The sequence below is a fragment of the Cylas formicarius genome, unplaced genomic scaffold (assembly GCF_029955315.1).
Source record: "Cylas formicarius isolate icCylForm1 unplaced genomic scaffold, icCylForm1.1 PGA_scaffold_7__23_contigs__length_41026272, whole genome shotgun sequence".
NCBI lineage: Eukaryota > Metazoa > Arthropoda > Insecta > Coleoptera > Brentidae > Cylas > Cylas formicarius.
This window is the reverse complement of record NW_026844352.1, coordinates 15,487,497-15,513,046: the sequence shown is the minus strand read 5'-3', so window position 1 is coordinate 15,513,046 and position 25,550 is coordinate 15,487,497. Positions and strand designations below refer to the sequence as shown.

The window sequence follows — 25,550 nt, the reverse complement described above, 5'->3', positions numbered from 1 at the left end:
GTCTATGGCAAGTGCAAGATTTCTTTGAGTAATTGTTTTATCAGTTTTTAAAATTCGCAAAGCAATGTAAGATTTAAACTCTACCTGGGAAATCTTTTGTTCCTTGACAATTTCCATGCATTCACTACTAAACTATCCAGTGAGTTACAACATAAAGGCCGCCACAATTTCTTCCAAATACCTGGTACCTGTAATTAGCAATTCATATATCTATTGTATTGGGCAATTACATAAGGTTGGGGTATATTTATATCTTTCCGTTCTTTTCTATTATAGCGTTTTACGTTTTGGACAGTATCTACACTAGAAACATTACTTGCCACAATTACAACTGAAATGTGGTGCCAATGGACAATAGAATTTTTTGATTCAGATTCACATGCTGAAAGATAGGGTCCGCGGTCTTTTTTTCCAAATGATTTACAATTTTCCATTGGACATTTGTTATATTTTCCCGGATAGTATCGGTGACAAAATAACCATCAGTTTCTAAATGTACAAATAGTTTGAATGATGAAAAAAAATTGTCAAAAAAATTTTGGTGATTTACTGGCTTATCTACAACAGAAAGTGATATGACAACGACACCGCCAAGACCAAGGTTAGAATGAGGTTTATTTTGGGCACTACCATATGTAAGTGAATAAAATAGGTACCCATCAGATGAACAACGGCACCAAAGCTTGAAGCTGAAGCGAACTGGCTTACCCCTATAAACATTTTGCAGGAATGGCGGCCAAAGTAAGGTACCATTTGTTCATCTATGGATAAGTTGAACGAAAATATGCCGAACTGAAGATTTTTTTATTTATTACATCAAAGAAGGGTCTTTTGAAAATTTATTATATTTATCCAACAGATTATTGTCAGATAAGTGCAAGTTTTGCTTTATCAATTGGAATCTATTGTAGCTCATACATTTTTTTATAAGATCAATTCCTTTGGCAGTAGACCAATAATATGTAGTAGACCAATAATATATGATAACCCGCGAACAATAAAATGCTTACAAAATTTAAAAGTTCATAGCCGCCTCTAATTCATAATAATAAACTTTCTAAATGGATGTGCAAACTAACCAAAACCATATTGAAAATGTTAATTGTTTTTTGTATATCGCAGAACTTTTGGTAGAACAATTCAATTTAAAAAATATTTAATTTAAAATAGTAAAATTATATACAATAATTAAACATACATTGAAATTAACTTTAATAACGTATTACTTTATTATAATTGTAAGAAATTAATTTTATTATACAGTAATACATTTAATAAAAAACAGTGTTTGTTTTGGGAGTCGCTCTAGAGACCTCCTCCGTACATTTCCATACCATACCAAGCGTTTCTTTCGAATGTCTTCTATAATTTTGTGTGTAGTACATACCCATAGTACCCATAATCTCCCTATATCGTTATATTGTAAAGTTCCTATAAATTGCAGTGACAGTTTTCCATATTTCAGTTTTTAAAATCTACACACCTTGAACAGTTCCTAAACTAGGGTCACACTAATTTGCATAAAATAGAAAGACGAGTTTGGCAAATGAAAATTATGTGGCAATGGTGTTACTATAGGTAATAGAATAATTATAATGTTATAATCATTTCTTGGTCGTGCCTACAGTATGCAAAGTGATAAAGGAGATGGTGCTGGTCCTAACCAAAATTGCATCAAGATTCAAAGTAATATTTTCCTTCATGAGACATGGTACCATGTATGCAGAATGACTGCAAATGAATGCTCCTTCACGCCACATTTTTAATCTGGCACTTGGGACGAGTGTTTACTCAGGTCCGTGGAAAATTTCCAAAGTTTATTCTATTTTCAAAAGGAAAAATCTTCCGCAGTTGAAAATTACCTACTTATTTCGATTCTATCCAATTTTTCGAAAATATTGAATATTATATATCATCAATTCGAAATAAATTCGATTCGCAACCCCATCATGTATCACTAACTCATGTTCACTGTCTTCTTTCATCTGTAGCTGCCTGAACAAGCGACGTGAGTTTGACGTCATATACACTGACTTCCATAAAGCATTTCACCAGAGAAATTATCACTTATTGGTGGGAAAAGTGACTCAAAAATTTGGTTTCCCCGATAAGCTGATTTAAATGTTGAGGTCTTAGCTGGTCCATCGTCAACAGTTCGTTGAGATGGCGTGCCTCAGGGTGCTAACCTTAGACCACAAGCTTGCCGAAATAGATATGATAAAACTATATCACTGCCTCAAAACCAGTACAAACTAACCAAAACAGGTACAGACTTCAAGACTTTTCAAGCCAACATCAATGTTGTCAGTCAGTGGTGTACTAAAAATAATTTGAATCTTAACATCAGCAAGTGTAAAGTAGTTTTTTACCACCGCACTAAAACTTCTATAATCTATAATTGTAGTATTGATGGTACTATCCTGACTAGATTCATCATTGTAAAGGATCTGGGGTTTTTATTTGACCAGAATTTCTCTTTTGGACGTCACATCACTAAAATGGTTTGCAGTGCAATGCAAATTTTAGGATTCGTTATAAGAAATTGTAGGTTTATTTGTTGCTCATCTACTATTGAAATATTATTTTACTGTTACGCTAGATCCAAGCTTGACTATAGCTCGGTGATATAGTCACCAATATATAACTGCCACGCTGTCTATTGAAAGCATGCAGTGAAGGTGACTGAAGTATCTAATGTTCAGAGAGGAGGGTTCCTATCTTGAGAGTTTACTTGATCATGTACTGTAGTGCCTCTGCGATGCGATTGTCCGTTTCTTCTGGAACAATTACGTTTTCATGTGCGGCGGCTGGAAGAAAGACCGCAGTTGCCGAGCATTTTAACCCATTTTGTCCCAGTGGTGCGTTAATGCTTTTATGATTTTTTTTGTCACATCCAGAAAATATTTTTGCACATCCATTTAGAAATTTCATTATCACTACGAAGGGACATAAGACCATAGAAATCGCTAATTTATGTGTAAAGTAAAGATCTTATAGATGACAAAAGTTAACAAAAGCGGTACATAAATTTGTATCACCTTTTCAAGTTTTCAAAAATAAAATATATTTTTTCGGTAGTAGCACTTTAGATATTTTAATAAAATTTGGCATACAAGAGGCATTACTTAGTCTACCACAATTTTTTAAAAATATTTAAACACTTCAGAATCGTTATTATAGTGAAATACGATCCGGTACTTCCGTGTTTACATTTTAAATTCTAATTTATTTTTTTCCTTCCTCACCGGCAAACACCTGATTTGCTCTGGCTCTGGCAGTCTTGCCAGGCTAAGAAAAGTCGTAATTTAATTCGCTCTATTTGGTTGATAATTACTAATATTTCAAATACTCCATAATAAATGGTCTATGGCGTATGGCTTTATGCACCAAGGTCCGTGCTTTCTCTACGTTCCGGCATCTCTCTCGAATATCTTAGCAAGTTCTCTATTTATCTTTTTCACTCCTAGCTCCGAGCGACATTGCTTTACTTGGTAGCTAACCAAAAGTGATTAACCAATCGGCTTTTTCTTTAGCCATCGCGTCGCGGATATAAGATTAAATTTACTTAGATGTGTGGTCAGCGATTTGGTGATTCCGTTGCTGTGCGTATATTTGACCTTTGCGATGGACAAAAAAAGAGACAAAATTAAGACATCAAATCTGCTCATAAATGATTGCAAATATCCTTATTTTTTTTAAGTAAATCAGTGACGTGCCACTGGCTCTCTATGAACAAATAATATTTTGGTTAATTGGGTCGTCACTGCACTGGTTAAATCGAGAAATTTTTTTGTGAAAAATAAAATATCTATCTTAAACAAAATATCTAGTTTTTAGTTAGTTTAGTAACTAGTGTCTTACATTCTAACAACAAGATAAATAAGAGACGATTCTTATTTAAATTTATTTTATGTATTTTGTATTCGTACTTCGATTTTTTGAAGTATTTTATTAAAACAGACAGACAATTACTTTAGTAAGAAATAATGACCCTAATAATTCTCTGCATGCTGTCATATTAACGATATTGATATGACCATGCAAAAAAGAGGTTTACATATTTTTAAGCGAAAACCGTACATCAGATTAAAAAAATGAAGGAATTAAATTTCTTTAGAGATGATTGGAGATGGTAAGAATAATTTTTATTTTAAGAGAAATCAGTGGAAATTTCCTACTCCCGTCACTGGTGTATTGTAAAGAAATCGTGGTACACTAAATAATGCGCCAGTACATGTGCGCCAAATTTCATTAAAATATTTGAACTGATATTACCGGTGTTGCGGAGTTTCAGGATTTTTTCGTCAGAAAGAACACAATGGAGGACGTCCAAGAAATATAGTACTGGGTCAGGAAGAAAAAATCATAGACCGTATAGCTGATAATGCACAAACAAGTATTCACTCGTTCTGCATCAGTATTTACAAAAATAAAACAAAAAATACTTTATCTTTATCATTTCACACCAGTCTAGCATTTGCTGCCTCCTAATCCGTAAGCAAGAATTTTTTTTTGAGCTTGTTCGAAACCAGCACGATGAAGATCGTTTTGTTAAAAAAATATTATTTACTGACTAGGCTACTTTTACCCATAGAGGTATTTTTTAATCTGATCTGATATGGGAAAGCCATTTCCAGAATGCATTTTTTGAAGTATGATCTTGAATTAGTCTTGAATTTCCGGACTGTAGTCCGGATTATAATCCAATGGATTTTTGTTAGTCGGGAAGACCTTTGCAATAAAATTTAGGATGCAAGTAATGAAGTCCTTATAAAAAAATAACACAATCATTCATTAAAGGAAAGTTTTTGTTTTTTGTAATAATTATTAAATGCCTTAATTAAATAAAATTTGATTTAATTACAATTCCGCCTGGTTTTTTATTATTAATAGTAATAGAAAACACAATCTGTGTTTTTTATGTTCATAAAGGTCTTGTTTCTTTTTCGGTATTCACTTGCAACTATTATTGAGTTCATTTAATTTACCATTTTTAATAATAATACAATGATTATGCTGTTATTTTATAGCTCGTTCGTTTTGAACCACCTTTCAAACAAAGAGTTAAACTAATTTGAAACGTTGGGGATTAAGAATTTTTTTCTTTGTTTTTAAATGAAACACTCTGCTTCTCATTCCACAACGAGGACTATTATTTACTATCAACGCAAAACTATAACTAAGTTGAACTCCGAAAATTTGTACTTGCAAATCAGGAATTTGAGGTAGCATTTTTCTCAACATCATAGAGGCCATCCTGTATACGATATATCGCAAGCAGCAACTCAAATCAGTTTTTTATACGGACAATGTTGCGGTTCATATACGACCTGACCGCAACACATCATGTAGGTGATAAATTATCTACCGACCAAAAAATCCAACTTTGTTCCTCTCAGCACAATGAAAACCCTCCATTGTTTGTAATCTAAATATAATGCGACGTCTAAAATAAAACGATTTAGATTCTGGAGGAGAAATTTTTCACGACAACAACGGACAATTTTTCCGAAGGAAACGTTCTCGTTTAGCTCGGACATTTCCGACAATTTAATCAATTGCTTCCTTGATTTTCGGAATAAATATTTTTACTTTTGCGACACAATGCGAGCCGAGATTATGGTAAAAGGCCATTACCTCCATCGCAATTTCTAGTCTATTTATCCCGTAAATAAGCGTTACAGAAAAATCAATTAACCAAGTCGCTAGACAGTTTAAAGTTCGTTGCAAAATTTGCCTAAATATTTAGCGCCCGAAAAGCCTTAAGAAATACATTTTTGATTTAGAGCATGGAATCAAAGTGGCAAAGAACAATCCATATCCTTTGTTCTACGACATCTAATAATAATAATAATAATAAACAAGTTAACTAAATTTTCCAAGAGCGATATGCCTTTTGGTACACAATTAAGACAGTTCGAAATCGACATTCAGGTTGTATACAGCTAACGTGGACCAGATGTCAAACATATGTTTCTCAATCCGTCCAGTGTGCAGTTAAATACATCATATACATTTGACAAGTTATTACAATTAGGACACGCTACATTTACAGGAAAACTTTTTAACAGTGGGGCAGTTTATAACGTTATGCAACAATTTATAAATTAAGATACCTGAAAAGCACTTGTTGCTTCGATCAAAACTATTTATATTGAATATATTTAAATATAGATAAATATGTATATGCACCATCAGCTTTGAACACTATTTAAAAACAGTATTTAAAAAAAATCTGTACACCATCAACCGCCCAGCTATGACCAGAGTAGATCGGACTCCACACAAGCGATGCGTACTCAAGTTTAGATCGAACAAAGCTCAAGTAGACGGTTTTCAAAGCAAGGATATTTGCAAATGATTTACAATTACGCACAATAAAACAATCATTACGATTAGCCTGAGATACAATTCCCGCTATGTGAGTCACGAACGTAAGTTCTAATCATATCGTATTCAATTGTCAATGCTGTTCTTTGTCAGTGCTTTTTTTCGGATGAAGCAATTTTCCACAATAACGGCTGTTCCCTGTTCTTTTTCACGGAAAATGTAACACCAGCCGAGATGGTCACTTAATGTTTGAACAGGAAGTGTATGGAGTAACTACTACTGAAATACATCTAATATTTCTGCAACATCTTAAATGTGTTATATCAACATTTTTTTAAATAAACGATTTGATAATTGATACATTGGCCAACGAGATGACAAAATTAGATTTTTCCTTGTCAGGATAAGTAAAGGAAAAAGGTTATTAAGTCGATCCAACAGAAAATTAAGATATGCAAATGAAATTCTGGAATTTTCCAAATAAATGCTCCAGATATGCTATAAAGGGTTAAACGTATTATTTCAAAAACGGGCATAGAGAACGTCATTTATAGTACAGGGTGAGTCAACGATAGAGGTTTCAAAAGTGACGAGAAAATGGTAAATGTTAAAGCTGTTAACTTATTTAAATGTATACATGGTGTTTCAAAAAACTGTGACCAATAACACCACATTTTATCATGGCGAACTATTTTTTAATCTTATTTGTTGGCTAATAGTTTTGTCATAACTAATGACTAATATTTTGTATAACATATTTTTCAAAGGAACTTGCACAAACTACAGTAATATTATTTCAAAACTTTTTTTCTTCTTCTTCAGAGAGAAACTGTTTCAACAATTTCGGTGTATATCAAAATAATTAAATAATATTCCTTTGCTAATTTTTCAAAGTAACTTTCACAGTAATAGTTTTTCAAAGCTGAATTGAAACTGTTTCAGATAAGCTCTGAAGAAGCCAAGGAGATGATTCGCGAAACGGCAACAAGATCGATTCAACCAACGCAGGATGAATTCAGAAGTTTTGTAAATAATAGGAATATGACATACTTAATAAATTTTCAGTTTTAGTCAAGCTCTGAAGAAGCCAACAGAATGATTGGCGAAACGTCAGCAATTTCGAGTCAGCAAAAACCGACGCAGGAGGAATCCAGAAGTTTTGTAAAAAGTTTTAATAAAACTTGTAGGTTATTTGTGTATCATTTAAGAAAAGCCCGATTTTTCAATTTAAAATGAATTGTTATAAATAAATTTGCAGCATCTAATTCAAGTTCCGTTGCATATATCATTTGCGTCATCTTCGAATAACAATAATATTAAATATTAAAAATAATGGCGCTTTGATAATTTTTTTGCAAAAAAATAGTATTTAAAAAAAATAAAATATAGGAAAACTGTTAGATTTAGGTATGTAAAAAGTTGAAGAATTTCAGAAAGAGCTCGAAAGTGAACGTGAAAATGAGGTATTGTGCCGGGAGCACTTTCAGGTCTTCGCTGTTCAAGTTCGTCGGATGGCTCAACAGTATTTTATCCATCGTGGTCACCCCCTAGTCGTCAGTTTCATTCACAAATTTTTAATCTGTTGAAACACGCTCTCGCGTGGACAATTGATTGATTGATAGACTGAAATCCATGGGTCCTGCGTTGATCAATTTATTTAAAAAATTCGTTGTACTCGTAATTTGTGCCACATATTTCCTGCAATTACGCGTGCCTATTGCGTCATGATTCACGATTGCATCGTGGAACACCGGCCTCTTAGCGAAGTTGTCTGAACGTTGTCGTAATAAATACGAGGCAAATTTGATCGAGCGGCGCAATTCGTGGCGAAACATTGTGTGTATACTCGTGCTCTGAAAACACTTCTTCGAACAACTTCAATATGTCAATGATAAAGGAGGTCCTTATTGCTGCTACTCAGCTGCTGGTAAGTTTTTGAAGAATTTTATTTTTTTTAAATTTTTTTAAAACTTTTTTTTCTTCTTTTCAAAAGATTTAACTCTCTATCCCATCGACGAATCACACCTGTTGCTTAAGCGGCGCCTCACAAATCACGTATGGAGGAAACACACACAAGAGTGGTCGGCGTGGAAGGAGCAGCAGCTAAATCAACACGCAGCAAGATTTAATGAAAAAATTGAAGAGGACCGGCAGTGGTACGCCTTGCAAGCTCAAAGGCAACAAAAAAACAGCAACAAACGACAACAAATGGGACGGGACCAGTCACAACAGCAGATGATGATGAGTGGGATACCAAGAACAGTTGTAGTTCATATCAAACGACAACAAATTGGACGGGACTAGTCACAACAGGAGATGATGAGTGGGATACCAACAACAGTTGTAGTTCATGTTTAGATTTTTTGAAAAATAAAAAAACATAGTATAGAAAAAAATGTTTTGCATTTCACACAGATCCAATCCTCGTTAATCATAAAATTCGTCGGGAATTATTAGAATAGTTATCTGTGAAAAAAAAAATATTTAACTTTAACCTGGGGGAGTCACCGTACAAATCGGGTGAGTTGAGTGACAAAATGCTAGTCAAAATTAACGAAGTTGGTAAGTTAATTAAAAAAAAAAAGACTATCGAAAATGGATACAATTTTTTAATCAAAAGTGTTATTATTTTTTTTTTAAATATCGGAAAAAAAACGTATCGACGGAGCTACAATAGTCGAATTAAAACCAGAGCTATAGTAAATTTAAGTCTCCCCGTTCTCGAACAAAGTAACTGCAGTACTAAATATACGCTGATCATAACTAGCGTTTTTATAGAGGGGATTCATGGGTATACTGGCGTATACCCATGAATATAATTCGAAAATATTATTTAGGGCGCACATCCGTCGTCCTCCGCCCTTGTGAAACATACAGTTCGGTCTCTCGTTTTTCTCAAACTTTGGCGGCGGCGGCGGCGGAGGTACAGTTGCGGCGTGGTCGTCTCGTCATCGTGGCTCGCCGTCGTCAAACTGTTCCACGTTAATGATGGTGGTCTTCTACGCCGACAACGACTCCAGCCTCTTGGCCAGAAAGTCCGCTTTCACCTGCCCCCTCACGTAAATGACGTCGGCCTGTGCGCTAATATGATTTATCACGTCGTCCACCCTCGCATAGTCGACAAATCCCCCGCTGTATATCAATCCATGGAGGCGATCCTCCAACCACTGCACCCCCCTCTTGTCGGCGGAGGACAGCCGCCCATATTCCTTTGGGGGCTTGGAAATAAAATGGCAGCTTTGACTGCCATTACATGCCGCCAACTCCTTCACGACGAAGCCCTCGCCGCCGTCTTGCAGCTGGAATCCCTGCAGGTCGACCACCACGAACCGCATGTTTACCACAAAATGTTTTGACTTCACAAACTTTGTACCACGAACTGCGCCGCTCGATCAAATTTGTCTCGTATTTATTATTACGACAACGTTCGGACAATTTCGCTAAGCGGCCGGTGTTCCACGATGCAAATCCGTTTTTAGCCTCGATATCTAACTTAACGTCGACCGTGCTGGATTTCAGACTGTCGTTTCTTCTAGAACAATCGATGACGAATACGGCTCGGCTCGACTTTTGAACGTTTCGTAGTTGAGCAGGGCGCGTCTCTCCTCGCATCCCTTATAACTAGGATAGAAATCCGTGTAATTGTGATGCGCCTCCACAAAATCGTTCTTGTCAAAGTCGAGGCGCGAGCGTTCATGAGGGTAATATTCTCCGTTTAGCGTTAGTCGTATATCCGTAATATCGATGTGATCGAAATAAGTGGCGTCTTTATTTTCATTATCTTTACGATTTGTTTGAAACGCGACGATCACATAGCGGGGACTCTCGACCGCCGCGCACGTTTTTACTGACCAAATTTCTTTGACAGCGCCCGCGGTCAGGGCTGGATGTTCGTGAAGTTCCCATCTTCGGTACGGTATCAGAATGGGCTGATCCGCTCCAATCGATTACAACAATTGCAATTTCATTTCGTCATTTGGAAATATATGTTTGACCCTGAGATCGACGCTATCAATTTTTAAATCCGCCGTGGTCGCCTCGCTGGAAATGACGGCGGCGGTGCCGGCCTTCGGAGTAATAACCATACAATTTTTGTCGTGTCTCGCCCGTACCAATCTTACGGTTTGTTTTCCGCACGTTATCAAATTATAATCGTTGAAAATGACGCAATGGGATCCGCATGCTGAAAGATCCGTCCTTGTCGAGAATAGCTCGTTGCGGGAAATTCCAGCCGGCAACGTCTAAATGCTTCGAATCCTTCTCGTCGTAACATAGATAGCCGCGGAGCGTACTGACTATACCGGAATCGCGCACGCTGTCCACTTCCTTTCCGTTCAGTTCGTAAGTCACAGTTTCGAAGAAAAATGCTCCGGCATTGTTTACAAAGTCCAAATCGTCGGTCCCCGTGAGCCTTTTTAGCGTTCCTTTAACACAAATGGCGGCGTCGTGCATAAGCAACCACGCGTCTCCTTGATTGATCGTTATCTCGATTGTGTCATTGTTGAGAAATGATTTCACAAACGGGTGGTAGGTGCGACTTTCCACGCGCTGAATCGACTCGTCATATTTTGGTTTTCTGTGTATGTCGAATATTTGATTGGATAACATCGTAGCCCAGCGAACGAAGAAATTGCTTGTTCGTCGGTGTAAGGCGTCCTTTACAGGTACCCCTCGGTCTCGTGACTGACTCTACCGACGTTTTGTTAGGACCTTTATATTGGACGACCTCGTTAAAAATCAACATTTATGATAGCTTTTTCAACTCCAATCTGACGATGATTTCCTCGCCTCGGAAATTGACCGGCTCGAAATTTTGATCCAGAACGTTGTAGATGTTGTAGATTTCTCGCTTGTTTACTGGCAAGTAAGTTAGGTATTTCGGGGTTTCGTCGATCGCGTACCCCGGATCCAAGGACTAGGCAAACTCGTAAATTGTGTGCGAAGGTCTGTCGTTGTAGAACGCTCCGGACGTTATGTTGCTATCTATATGTATGGTTCTCACTTTTATTATGTCCACAGGCAAATCGGAACAGTGCACGCTGCGGGGTTCCAGAATTTTCCGCGAAAAACCCAACAGTTTTCCGATACTGTCGTCGTGATCTTTAAAGTTTATCCCGTACGTGTCGCTATAGATTTCACATTTTATCGTATTGTTGTTGGGCTTGATCAAGATCTCTTCTTTTAACTTTGCATTCTTCTCGACCGGATGTTTTTTCATTTTTTTTATAGAGAAATTGCAAGCATAAATGGCCGCAATGGTACTGTGTAAATTTTTGATATCGGTCGTGATTGTAGTAGATGTTGACGCCATTACCGCCGAAGTATTTAACCAATTCGACGGGCGGTTTTAGGTTACCGAAACTGTCGAAATAGTCGACATCCGTCCCCATCTTCTTGTAGGCTACCCAGTGAGTTCCTCGATTTCGACTCAAGTCCAAATTAACTATACCACACTCTTTCGATCTGATTCGTTCGGGTAAAGTATCTCACATAAAGACACCCCTAAAGTAAGGTATTTTTAACTTGCGTGCCGCCGCCACTAAATCGACATCGTATAGAGCTCTTCTGGGCAGCTTTATAGGGAGTTTTTTTGCTTCTTCAGGTAGAGACCGAATCCGCCGCTCGGACTCTTTTTCAAAAATAACCCCGAACCGATCTTCCAGATCTCTTCCATTGCGCGGTCGTGTCCAATGTACTCCGCTAGTTTCTTTCGTGCGTTTTGCACATCGATGACTGTTTTGGCAATGGCAGCGGCACCGCCCGAGAGCGAACCCAAAGCCCCGACGGCACTCAATAACGGTAAAAGGGGTAAAATTCCCCCCTTCTTCTTCTTCGATTCGAACGGTATAATGCGGGGCACCTCAATTTTTTTACGCCCGCCCGCCTTTTTAACGGCGCCTCTGCCCGCCCGAAGCGCCTCCGACGCACCGCGCTTTAAAGTTGAAGGATTATCGTGGTGCAACAATTGTTTTTTCTTTAATGCGTTGCGAATTTTTTTAACGATCCCCTGTCGAAAGGAAACGGGGCTACGCTGCTTGCGGGATACTTTTCATTTTCTTGCGCCCACCCGCCTTCTTTTTTTTTTAGCCCCGAGCGACGACGTTTCTGCTGCTGCTGCTTCCGCTGCTTTGGTTGGCCCATACCGAGCTTGTGTTTGGCCTTAACTGTGGCAGTGACAAGGAACGCCCCCGCTTTTTCACCAAACTTCGCGTCTTTCGCTTTTACTCGCTCCCACGCACGCTTTTCCAACTCTTTATCCGCTTTGTGGCGCTCCTCGAGCGATTGGTGTTGCGAATAAGCAATATCGTGTTCCCTACACGCCGCGTTCAAAGGATTCACGCCGCTATCGCCGTGACTAAGCCGTTTTTTCAATTTCGTCCCCGGTCCGCAAAATTGATAACCGGGAAGGTGTAGTTCGAAAGGTAACTTATTTATCAGCGTGTTAACGAGGCCGCTTCCGGACGCAAAGTATAACATACTGACAAAATGAAATTACGGAGTGTCTATATATATATATATATATATATATATATATATATATATATATATATATATATATATATATATATACAGGGGGGAGGTTGAAGTAATGCGGGGTGATGCTGCACTCTCCCTCATCGAAAATTTAGATTCTGGTTTCGTTTAAAGATTTTTTTTTGCGTTTTTTTTGTTCACGTCGAAATGTGACGATAAACTCGATGTCGAAGGAAACGCAGACGGTGAGTTTAGGTTAGGTCGGCGGGGTCCCCCTACGGACGACGGTTTGACGGACGACGGTTGGCACCACGGACGATGGTTTGGTTGGCACCACGGACAACGGTTAGGTTGACACCACGGACGACGGTTTGGTTGGCACCACGGACAATGGTTTGGTTAGGTTGGCACCACGGACAACGGTTTGGTTAGGTTGGCACCACGGATAACGGTTTGGTAAGGTTGGGGCAAGCGGCCTATGGACGAACGCCCTATGGGCGAGTGGCCAAACCACCTTGGGCGAGCGGCCATTGGGCGAACGGTCAGGACGCAAAAAAGAAGAAGACCCGAAGCCTATGGCCGAGTGGCCCGTGGGCAGGGGGCCAGAAAGTGAGGTTACATTCGCCTAAATGTCCCTTTATTCATCTACTCACGTCAGTTTCGTTTCCCATGAATCGGAGCCATTTCGGACATTTCCGGGATTTTACCGCACGGATTTGAAAGCAATCGGATGTTTTCTGAGATATTTCCCACGCTTTGAATTTTGACGTTTGTCGATTCTGACAGTGATGTCAGTGAATGTATTCGTGTTGTTTTACGAAAATGGACCCAAAAACTAATGGTCGCAGAAAAAGTATAGTATGCAACACGTTAGGTAAACTTTTTAACTCACTCGTTTATTGAAAATTCGCTCCGCTGCGCTCCGCTCGTGTCAAATAAACTCGTGAGTCAAATGCCGTTTACCGCACTTGTTGCATAATATACTATTTTCTACTCCCGTCTGTAAAATACCTAATTACCCATCGATCTACCGTTTGGGAAGCGTCACTTTACCATGTTACTTTCGTTTCCCACTATTCCGAGCCACTTCGGACATTTCCGGGATTTCTACCGCACGGATTTGGGAGCAATCGGATGTTTTCGGAGGTATTTCCCCCGCTTTGAATTTCGACGTTCGGTAATAGTATATTATGGAACAAGTGCGGTAAACATCATCTGATTCACGAGTTTATTTGACACGAGCGGAGCGAGTGTTTAATAAACGAGTGAGTTAAAAAGTTTACCGAACGTGTTGCATAATATACTTTTTCTACGACTGTTAGTTTTTGGCTATATTTTCACAAAACAACACGAATACATTCACTGACATGACTGTCAGAATTGACAAACGTCAAAATTCAAAGCATGAGAAATATCTCCGAAAACATTCGATTACTCCCAAACCCGTGTGGTAAAATCCCGGAAATGGCCGAAGTTGCTCGGATTGGTGGGAAAAGAAACTGACGTGGTAAAGTCACGCTTTCCGCACGCTAGATCGGTGCGTAATTAGGTATTTTACACACGGGAGTAGAAAATTTCTTAACTCACGCGTTTATTAAAAACTCGCTCCGCTCGTGTCAAATAAACTAGTGAGTCAAATGCCGTTTTTTACCGTACTTGTTGCACATATTACTGTATTGTTAACTCTCCCTATACAGGGTTGCTCAAATTCGATGCTCATTATTGAGATTTCGGAGACCGTAAGAGATACAGGATCGGTTAAATGTAGGCAAAGTTGCGCAATTTGAAGCTGTATAAAATGCCGTTTTGCATTTTGAAAAATACTTCTAAAATTGTTCGAAAAAAACTGCAATTTTCAATCTTGGTTTCTATTGTCTCCTGGCTTTATTTTTTACGATAACTTAAAATGAAAAACGGTTATTTAATCGCTATAAGTGTTCGAAGAGACAACTTCCTGCCTCGATACATTTTCTTGCTTTGCTTTGATTTTTTAAAACAGCTTGGATTGTTCTCGCAGGAGTGGCAGCCTCTTCCATTTCTTCCAAATTTTGTCGTAGTACTTGAAAGTCGTGAGGTGTTTTTTTTTTGAAATAAACGGTTCTTAAGATATCCTAAAAGGAAATAATAAAGGGAACAGAGATCCAGCGGTCATCTTACAAAACCATTGCTTCCCATCCATTTATTGGAAAATAAATGGTTAAGGAAACGGGTTACTTCTCTTCAATTGTGGGAAGGAGCTCCGTCTAACACATGATCCCTAATCAAATTTAGATATCGTTCGGAAGTAAAAGTCCGTCGTAAATGAAAAATCCAATAATTCTGTTCCTCCACATACCAATCCATACATTGAATGAAGTGCTCCCTTGAACTCGTACCTGCCGGTTTATTCTTGTATTATCAATAGTTGCAATAAAAACATCACGAAAATGTAGTAAGTTAATTCTTTTTTTACCTTCTCAACTAAAAATGTAGTTCAGGTCCGTATTATTTTTATTTTTATTATTTATTATTATTATTATTTATTTAATTTTAAAAGTATTGTGACTTAATTTTTAACCTTTTAACGTAACTCCATAAATAATGTCACTTACAAGAAATGTCCACTTTGAACTGACATAATTCTTGAAATCTTCAGATAACCCGGTAATTAAGTGAGACCTAAAGTCTCAGGTGCATCGGTTTTTATTGAGTCTAGCTAGCTAACGTTTCACTTTTTAAAAAGATTCTGGATTCCTCCTGCGTCGGTTTTTGCTGAGTCGAACTTGCTGACGTTTCGCCAATCATGCTGTTACCTTCTTACTCTGTACACTGACTTTTTGTTACGTCGTAGAGACCATAAAGTTATCCACAATTTTCTTAAAATATATTTTCGCTTTACTTCGAGAAAGAATTGATCATACCCGTAAGGAAATAGACCAAATCAATAAGGCTCCTCTGTCTCTACACCTTGAAACTTCATCCATCTTGTCCCCATCCGATTTCGATACATTTTCAAACATGATTCATGAGAATGCTATAAATTTTCGTTTATCTACTACCCAAAATCAAATTCAGAAATTTGAAAAATTAACGTCAACACTAGGAAAACCATCAAACTTTTCTCAACTACTAAACGGAAATAAATGTACACTGCAATAAATGTATCATCGCATCAACTTTCAGACTCGGAAAAATTAGTTCTTTCAAAAGGTTCCAACTTCGTCCTTGCCCCACGTATTATCCCAAAAGAGAAAATCATTTCAAATGTCGAGTCTATTCTAAACAAACTGCCATCTTAAACAGCTAATGAAATTCGATTTGAAACCGCAAAAATCCTTAAAAAATCATAACCTTATAAATTAAACATTGCAAAGCCTGAACGCATTGCCCGAAAATCTCTAAAATATAATCCAGACATCGTAATCCTAAAAGCAGATTAAGGAAATTCTCATGGTGGTCATGGACACAAATGAATATCAGGAAAGGATTCAAGATATTCTTACAAACAGATTATCAACTTAAAAAAGATCCTACGCCATGTATGGATCGAAACCTTAAATCCGTTATTAAGGCTATTAGACTCCGTGAAAAAATCTGTTACCCCCCATGACTCTAAAATTCCTCGCTCTACGGATTCCGAAACATCCACAAACCAGGATTACCTTTTCGACCTATTGTCCAGCACAATTGGTTCTTCAACATATTCTCTAGCAAAATATCTAGCTTCCTTATTAAAATCCCTTAGAGGGAAAACTGATAGTTTCGTAATTAATGCCTTTCACTTCATTGAACAATTAAAAAGCATTACATTAGATACCCAAGATTTAGTTTCGATGTAGAATCCCCCTTTATCAAAGTCCCTATTCCTGAAATTCTCAACATCAGTTCAGACATATTAAAATCGGGGAATCTGGAACAAAACCTTCTCACCTTAATTGAAAAATGCTTGTCTGGAACATATTTTTGAACAAACATCGGGAACAGCTATGGATTCTCCCCTATCACCCGTCATTGCGAATATATTTATGGAACTCTTTGAGAAGAAACCTCTCGACACCTTGCATCCAGAACCAAAATTATGGAAACACTACGTCGATGATACTTTTGCTATTTGGTCTCATGGTCAAGAAACCCTAATAGAATTTCTTAGACATTTAAACTCTATACACCCTAACATACGTTTTACCATTAAGTTGGAAACTAATAATAACATTCTTAGATATTCTTATCAATAGAAAATCAGACCTAACATTGGGTCATGGTGTTTACAGAAAAACCTACGCACACAGACTGATACCTTAACGCATGGTCAAAAATCATCGGCTATCAACTTTCTTGTTTACACAGCCATAAACTATCTCAGCCCGAGTAACTGAACCCAAAATTAAAACACCTTACGTCTGCTCCCCTCTCTAATAATTTTTAATAAATTTTTAATAAATAATAATTTCCATATTAAGCGTTCGATAAAAAAATACACTTAACCACAACCTTGCAATAGCAATGGGGCAATCCTACACATGCCACTGTGGTCCTTTCTTACATTGAAAATATTGACCACATATCAAAAGTTTAACGTCAAAACCAGATTTACCACTTGCCCAAAAATTTCTCAACATCTTCGGTCCGTCAAAGATAAAATTCCATTTGGGATGCCAGGAGTTTACAACATTCGATGCATATGCGGCAAAGAATACATTGGAGAAACCGGACAAAAAATATGAACTAAGCTCAAAGAGCACGAAAGAGCCTTACGACTAACCGAACACAATCACGAAACCGGACATAAAATTTTATTCGATAAAACTAAAATTTTTGCATGTAATCAATTCTTCTAGCAACTAAAAATCTATATATAGAAATCTATAAACAACCTAACCTCATTTAGCTCCGCCCCCTCCAAACAATATATAAGCAGGTACAGAGTAAAATGCGAGCCAGTTTCAGTCAAGCTCAGCAGAAAACGACGCAGGAGGAATCAAAAGTTTTGTAAAAAGTATTACAGTAGCCTGTGAAAGTTTCTTTGAAAAAATAGCCAACGTTTCGCCAATCATCCTGTTGGTTTCTTCAGAGCTTGACTGAAGCTCTGAAGATGCCAACAAGATGAATGGCGAAACGTTAGTACCATAGTACTAACCATAGCGATAATGCACGTTGAAAACAAAAGCGATAGCAAGACCAAAAGCGAAGAAATACCTAAAGAGGAAACGAGGCGTATCCAATAAAACCGAGTCGGTTGAATTTTCAACTAATCTGTCAAATTGCGTTGATGGTATCGTCAATGTTCCGGGAAATGCGGGGGTAAACAAAGATGATCGTCGCCCAACCCTAAGAATATTGGCGGCAATCGGGTGCGATCAGTGCTGCTACCGAAAAAGCTGCGTTGGAATCGGCGTCTGGAGTGTTATCAGGCGCTCTCGCCGGCGTCAGTAACCGGCGTCGCTGTCCCGCGTGAACAACCTAGTGCCGACGTCGCGACGTTCGCCGGAATATCCGCGTATCCGTTCCGACTCCGGGCCCTCGCTTTGGTCCCATAAAAATAGTGTTCCGGACAGTTATATATCTGATTATTTCGTTGGGGTAATACCGCTGATAATTTTAGATTGTGGTGTTAGTCGATGTATTTCAAAAAATGGAAAATATTGCTTAAATAAGCCGTTAAACAATTATTATGAAAGGTCAAACCTTTTTGCAATTTAATTTATTAAACGTTGGTCGCCATAGCTGCAATTATAATTATTTTGTCATAAGGTACCCTGTGATCAATTTTTCGAGATCTATCATGAAGATATTGGAAGCCAGAAGAGGTACTAAGAGGATAAAATTTGTAAAAAAATTACAAAATTTCAACGTGCTGTTGAGAAAACCTAAAAAATTCCAACACTTGCCGAAAAATAAAGGTCATTTTCTCGTTTCCACTTTTGTGACCCTATATGTGACCCAATATATGTTGACAAAATTTGCCCTTCTACCTGGATACACATGTTTAGTCTTTTTCGTATATTTTCTTGGACGTTAGTTGGTATTAACGGTATTATTCTTCTGCACGCGTCAGGAATCTTATTTTACATATCTTCTGCTGTTGTTAGGAGATTCACATAAACACGGTAAAATATAATACATATAAAAAAAAATAGTGGTGTCACATTATCGAGGACGCCATCCAATAAATCAACCTTTACTGATCCATTTCTGTGGATAACGACTATTTAAAAATTCTCTAACTTCTCCATGGTAACCAACATTTGTTGGATCTCAATGTTCTCCAGTTCTTGAAGAAGAATAACTGAGAACTGTTTTATTCCACTCCATAAAACCAATGCTTTTCGTTTTTCATTACCCGTACCCAGAATAGATTATCTGTTGAATTACTTCGAAAAACATTATTTTATTTCACGGCTACTAACTTGGGGATTATCTGGAACAACTTAAAATTATTTTTCCTTATTAGTAGCATTTCGGAATTGTAAAGTCATACTGCCAACAAAGTATTTGTTCCGCCGAGTATATTAATTCAGTTTTAGGAATGTCCATTCTTAGTTCTTTTTTTATTTACTGACACCAGAATAAATTTTAAGAATTTGTCTACTCAGCTTTCAGGTAAAAATTTGACAATGTCACTTTATCATGGCCAACTAACCTTATAACTATAGTCTTGTACAGAAATGACGGTAAATATTGAAAAAGTTAAAATAAATGGCAAAGTATTAAAAGTACGTATGAGATATACTCAATACATGAGGTTATTGTAAGGTCTTTCAGAAAAAATCATAATTATATGCCGCTGTGCCATTTAAGGAAATCGAGATTTTTCAATTTAAAATGATCCAAATATATTCATTTATTTTGAACACCCTGTAATATCTACTTCAAAAAGGCGCTGATCATATTTTAAAAATAATGGCACTATTGCAATTTTCTTGCAAGTGTGAAGTATTTTTCTAAGTATTATTATTAATAAAAATTTAAAAATAGGGTGTTCCGTTTCAAAAAATGTATGTTTCATTGGTCGCGTTTTTTTTGTACAGCCCTGTATACTTTAAAATAATTTTAAATTTAGCATCTTAACAATCTTTATAAAATTCAAATATAGGAAAAACTGTTAGGTTTAGGTATGTAAAAAGTTGAAGAATTTCAAAACGACTTCTATAGTGAACGTAAAAATGGGGTGTTCCATTTAAAGAAACGTATGTTTTATTTTTCACGCTTTTCTGAGTCCTGCTGTATACTTTAAAATAATTTTAAAATGTGCATCCTAACAATCTTCACAACTTTTGCATTTACCATTTTATCATAACTTTCGAAACCAATGAAATAATGAACTTTATTCTATCGTTGACTCACCCTGTACACAATTAATGTGAAAAGTGTTGTCTTCGCAATTAAACATACCAAAAACTACTTGAAAAACTGGAATATTTTTAAATAAAAATGTTATTTTTGAAGTAAAATTCAAGGTCGCGTATTTTACAAAACGGGGCTCGAAAAAAAAACACACTTAATGAAATTCGTAATAATTTCATTGTGATTAACGGATTGACCAATCTTTTCAACTCACCCTAAAAAATATAAAAAAAATGATATCTGCAGAGGACTGTACCTCTTTCCATCTTTTAAAACGTTACAACAATTAGGAGAAACAAGGATATAATTACAAACCAACCCTACTCAACACGTAGGTACTAAATACGCACCCAAATTCGTCTTCATGCGGAACTACGCAAATTACGGCGATCCCACTAGTTCGCTGTAGCACTGCCAACTAAGTTGTTTATAGGCTCAGTTAATTATATGGCAGGCGCGCAGGTTAATAATTTTTGCGTTAATTACATATAGATAATTTTAGTCGCTCCATTGGTCTACATGTATCTACGACAACCCACAAGGCTATTTAAACATTTCCACCAAAAAGTAAAAAATGTTATCGGGGATTCAACCTTCCTAGTTCAAGGACTTCATTTTACATGCCTCTTTCATTTCTATATAACTTGTGTACCATTAACAGCCGTATAGCTAGACGAAAAAACGACAGATCAAAGTTTCGAGAAAGGTTATTTAGCAGTAAAAATTCGCGGCTTTGTGATCGGCAATTATTTGAAAAATGTTCTTTATTTATTGTGCGTCAAAGCAATACATTTCTTTCATTATTTTTTGTAGTGGAAAGTGTTAAACACGGAAATTATATATGAGATTAAAAGAAAAAAATTAAAAGTATTGTCAATATTCATAAATATGTGAAAAATCATACTTGTATAATATTTTAATGGATCATGACATTAGGACCTATAGTGACTGTAGATGGCCACTTAGATCATCTAATCTAACAAAGATGAACTATTTTCTGTGAGGATATGTTAAAAATCATGTGTATAAAACTGCCCCCACAAAAAAAGAGGACATGAAACAGAGGATAAGAGAAGCTTGTTAAAGTTTTAGAGATAAAATTCTAGGGAATACTGCCCAATCGTTTAAAAACCGTTTATTTAAATCTCGGATTTAATAAATTATTTCCACCTTACATGTTGTATTAATATGGAACGAATGCTATTATCTGAAAGAATTATACTTAATTTGCTTCTGTACACTTTTCACGTTTAGGTAGTATTTATTTTGTTTTCCATCTTTTGTGACATTTTCGCACAGTTTAGATATAGGAAATGCTTAATAAAGTTGAAAGAGCATTAATAGGAGTAATTTGTGCAAGTACAGGGAGAATTAATATTTTTCTTTTTGACTCACCCTGTATAAAGGATGTAAACCATCGTTGAAAATACTATAGGAAAAACGACTGTGTCACTTTATAAAATTTTTGGCATAATAAAATTACAACTGTTTGAAACCGCGTCAAAAATATAAGGTATTAAACATAAATTTTCAGATTTCTATTGATTGAGTATAACAGGAAGTATCTACCAATGCAATACTATACAGGCTGTTTCATTTAAAAAATATATAAGTTTTGTTTTCGACATATTTGAAAATAATTTTAATATGGTTCTTTTAGTAATATACACATATATACACATTATTTATACATACTATTTGGACATCCTGTATATGGTAGCTAAAGTTCCTCGAATTCGCTGTCCACAGTTTCAAAACAAATGAGAAATATTTAAGGGAGTGATTTTTTATTTAAAATAAAGGTTAGTTTGTTGCATAAAAGTTCCGTTACAAATACGACAGACAGTTTTTGTTCTATCTTAAAAAACGAAAAGAGAAGAAAACAATAAAGTATCACAGAAAGAATACTATTATAAAGACACACTTTACTATCTCTATCACTCATCTTAACTAAATTTGAGGAAAAACTTATGCAATGATCTAAACAAATTACTTTTTCCATTTTATGTTTTAAATAGAAACTTTTGCCTATTGCAATTTTTTCGTAGTACAAATAAACAAATGAAATCCAAAGCATTGCATGTCCAGATAAAAAAAAAGTTCTAATTAGAAGCTATTGTGCTGCTCCATATTATTGACATTAAAAGAACAACAGTTAATATCCATACCGCGTAAGAGATTTCTAACCGTGGATGGTTTCGTTGAATGAATGTCGGCGATCCTTTTTTTTATTCAAAAATATTTTTCGGCGAAGCTAGTTTCTCAAGGGATCCAATTTAATACTCTTATACTCTGGTGAGTCTTATATTTGCTTCTTATAAAAAGAATTACGCCCTTTGCCAGAAAATATCAACTAGAAGAGACATGTACTAAATATACGATGATCTCAGAGTGCATTTCATCTTAAATGTATCTTGGACTATCTAATAGAATTAATCTATATTACCCTAATAGAGGATGAAGACCTTAGAAATAGGATAATTGCGTGTTGAAATGTAGTGAAAAGAAATAGTCCAGGCAAATATTCGGGACTCAATTATATTGCAAGGCAGGCATTTTCATCACTTACTATAAAAAAAAATGTTTTGCCTCTGATGTTTTGCTTATTTGTTGCTCATTCATTTGACTGACGTTGTTTAAATAAAATGTTTTTAAATAACGCATTTATTCATAGTTTACGCAAGAATAGATCTATTAATTTCAGAAATTTTAATAATTAATTGTATTTGTGCTGGCACAAAATACAACTGCTCAACAGCACGCAACTAAGTATTTTCTTAAAACAGCAATAAACAAAAATCTTTCTAATAAACCATTCTATTGAAAATTATTTATTTAGCTTATTTTAAAAAATAACAAATTATCAGGTGTTCTTTTATACTAGGTACATTTCAGTAATATTTAAATATATTTTCTTCTTGCATTTAGACTGCCTTTACAAATAGTTCCGAAATCTCTACTCTCGGCTCTATTTACGAGCCCTGCTCATGCCAGCCTTTTGCTTTTTAATAATACTAATAGTAAAAATTGATAAGTGCGTAGTAGCAGCAGACGGTAAAAAATATACTAAAAAAACTAACCGAAATCTGTTTTGCTCAGCATACCGAAAGTTTGTTCAGAATACAGAGTCGACTCTCTCAGAAAATATTAAATTATTTTGAAACTTTATAAATGCACGGCGCAGGACTTATGTTCTGGCAAATCTCTTTAGATGTAACAATACTAAGGTTGAAATAGGTTCTGGTGCAGCGAATTTATTGAGGATTATTTCAAAGCTATATATGTGAACAAAAACTTTACTCCCCCCGTTCAGTTAAGTTAATAGTGTATTATGCAACAAGCGCGGTAAACATTTGACTCACGAATTTTTAATAAACGAGTGAGTTAAAAAGTTTACCGAACGTGTTGCATACTTTACTTTTTCTACGACTGTTAGTTTTTGGGTACATTTTCGCAAAACAACATGAATATATTCACTGACATGACCGTCAGAATTGACAAACGTCAAAATTCAAAGCGTGGGAAATATCTCCGAAAACATCCGATTGCTCCCAAGTCCGTGCAGTAAAATCCCGGAAATGTCCGAAGTCGCTTGGATTCATGGGAAACGAAATTGATGCGGTAAAGTGACGCTTCCTGCACGCTAGATCGGTGTGTAATTAGGTATTTTATAGACGGGAGTAGAAAAAATTATTTAAACATGGAACATCGAATATCCGTTTCTGAGATTTACGCCGAACTGAGTATACACAATGCCAATGAGAGACCTGGTCCCGACGGAACATCTCTCCGATGCTGTGCCTTCGTCTTGGTGAGATCTCTATATCTCATTTTTAATGAATCACTGCATTTGGGTATTTTCTCCAGACTACTGGAAAACATGTTACATTATTCGCATTTATAAGACAACATGTTACAAATTGAAGACCTGGATCCATATTAAGTGCCATACCAAAGTTGTTCGAAAACTTAATAACACAATTATTAACTCCCTGTTTCAAAAATACAATTATACATAATTAATATGGCTTTCAATCGGTCAACAATTTTGAATTTAATTACGTACGCGGACTCAATCGCTGGTGCTTTTGACACTGTTTACGCAGATTTTTGCAAAGCGTTTGATAAGGTGAATCATGCAGTGCTGCTTGATTAACTGTATGGCGTAGGAATAATATCTGGGGGGTCGTCGTCAGGTTGTTAAACTTGGAAATTACTTGTCAGAGGCTTTTCTAGCCACTTCCGGGGGTCCCTCAGGGCCCTTACTTATGGCCGCTATTCTTTCTCACAATTACCAATAATATGCCTGTTTCCATAATGCTAATTACCGTCTTTTTGCTGATGACCTAAAGGTTTCCTCGATTATTCAAAGTCGTAAAAATCAGAAAATCAGGTTCGTTTACAGGATGATTTAGAACGTATTGTTCCCAATCTCTCAAAATGCCCAAGGATCACATTTCACCGCCTCCTCGATCCTATAGCTTACGAATATACTTGAATGGATGAAAACCTAAAAATGGTATCAAATGTTAAAGACTTTACATACGAAGTAATAATGAATAAGTATTTTATGGGAAGTCCGCAGTTAAAATCAAAATGACAAGTCAAGTAACATTATAGCCCAAATGAAATATTTAATTAATTCTAAAATGCTTTAGATATAATAATGCATTTGTAATTTGCAATTCAATCGGATATAAAGTTCGTTTCGGATCCGTTGTTTACTTTCTGCCACCGTGAATATAGCTCTCAGTGGTTCAGTTTTCCCGAAGTGCAGCCTGTTAAATTGTACCAATTTTATAAATTGCAAAAAAAATCAATAGATTTTTTTCATTCAAAAATATAAGTTTGGCAAAACAAATAAACGACAAGAGCATCTTTTTTATACGCAAAACGATGTTGGAACGATATTGAAATGCCTTAGATAAATCACTTTAAATATCGGGACAAAAATGAAGATGAAGGTCAATAATTCCGAAACGTTGGTGGTCGCTAAGACTAAACCTTGAAGTACTTTTGTATTTAACTTTTTGTTCAATCTCTTCTAGTTAGTGGTGTCTCATAAACGGGCCACCCTGTATAGTGTGTCCGAAATTTGTTGCCATTGCGAAATATCTCGGTTGCGAAATATGTCGGTTATAAGTAAAACTAGAGGCTTTCAGTATGTCGGTCATGATGCTACATTTTTGTGAAAGCTACATTGTGATCTTTAAAATTTGGTTATTTTCGGCACCCCGTAATCTCGTAATATTCAAGGAATTGAAGAAATAAAAATACCTATAGAGATTTTTTTTTTTACTTGAAATCCCAGTGGAGTGGCTAGTTTTTTTTAGTTTATTTTATTGATTGTTATATTACATCATAACTTTATATATTTAATAATTAGTTATTTTTATTTCATTAAAATCAAATACTATCTCGTA

The 25,550-nt window shown here is 36.2% G+C and overlaps 1 protein-coding gene across 4 annotated transcripts in view; it reads right to left on the bottom strand.

The window, feature by feature from the left end:
* The window catches only part of LOC132704487 (dehydrogenase/reductase SDR family member on chromosome X), a 55,539-nt gene extending 34,986 nt beyond the window's left edge, over nucleotides 1-20,553 (bottom strand). For 2 of the 4 annotated variants that reach the window (XM_060674502.1, XM_060674503.1), the window contains exon 1: nucleotides 20,478-20,536. The gene's annotated coding sequence lies outside the window, so the exon portion shown is untranslated. Of the gene's footprint in view, nucleotides 1-6,376; nucleotides 6,522-20,477 lie in introns of all 4 variants that reach the window. The other 2 variants (XM_060674500.1, XM_060674501.1) reach the window with 2 other exon arrangements.
* Nucleotides 20,554-25,550: the final 4,997 nt, after the last annotated feature.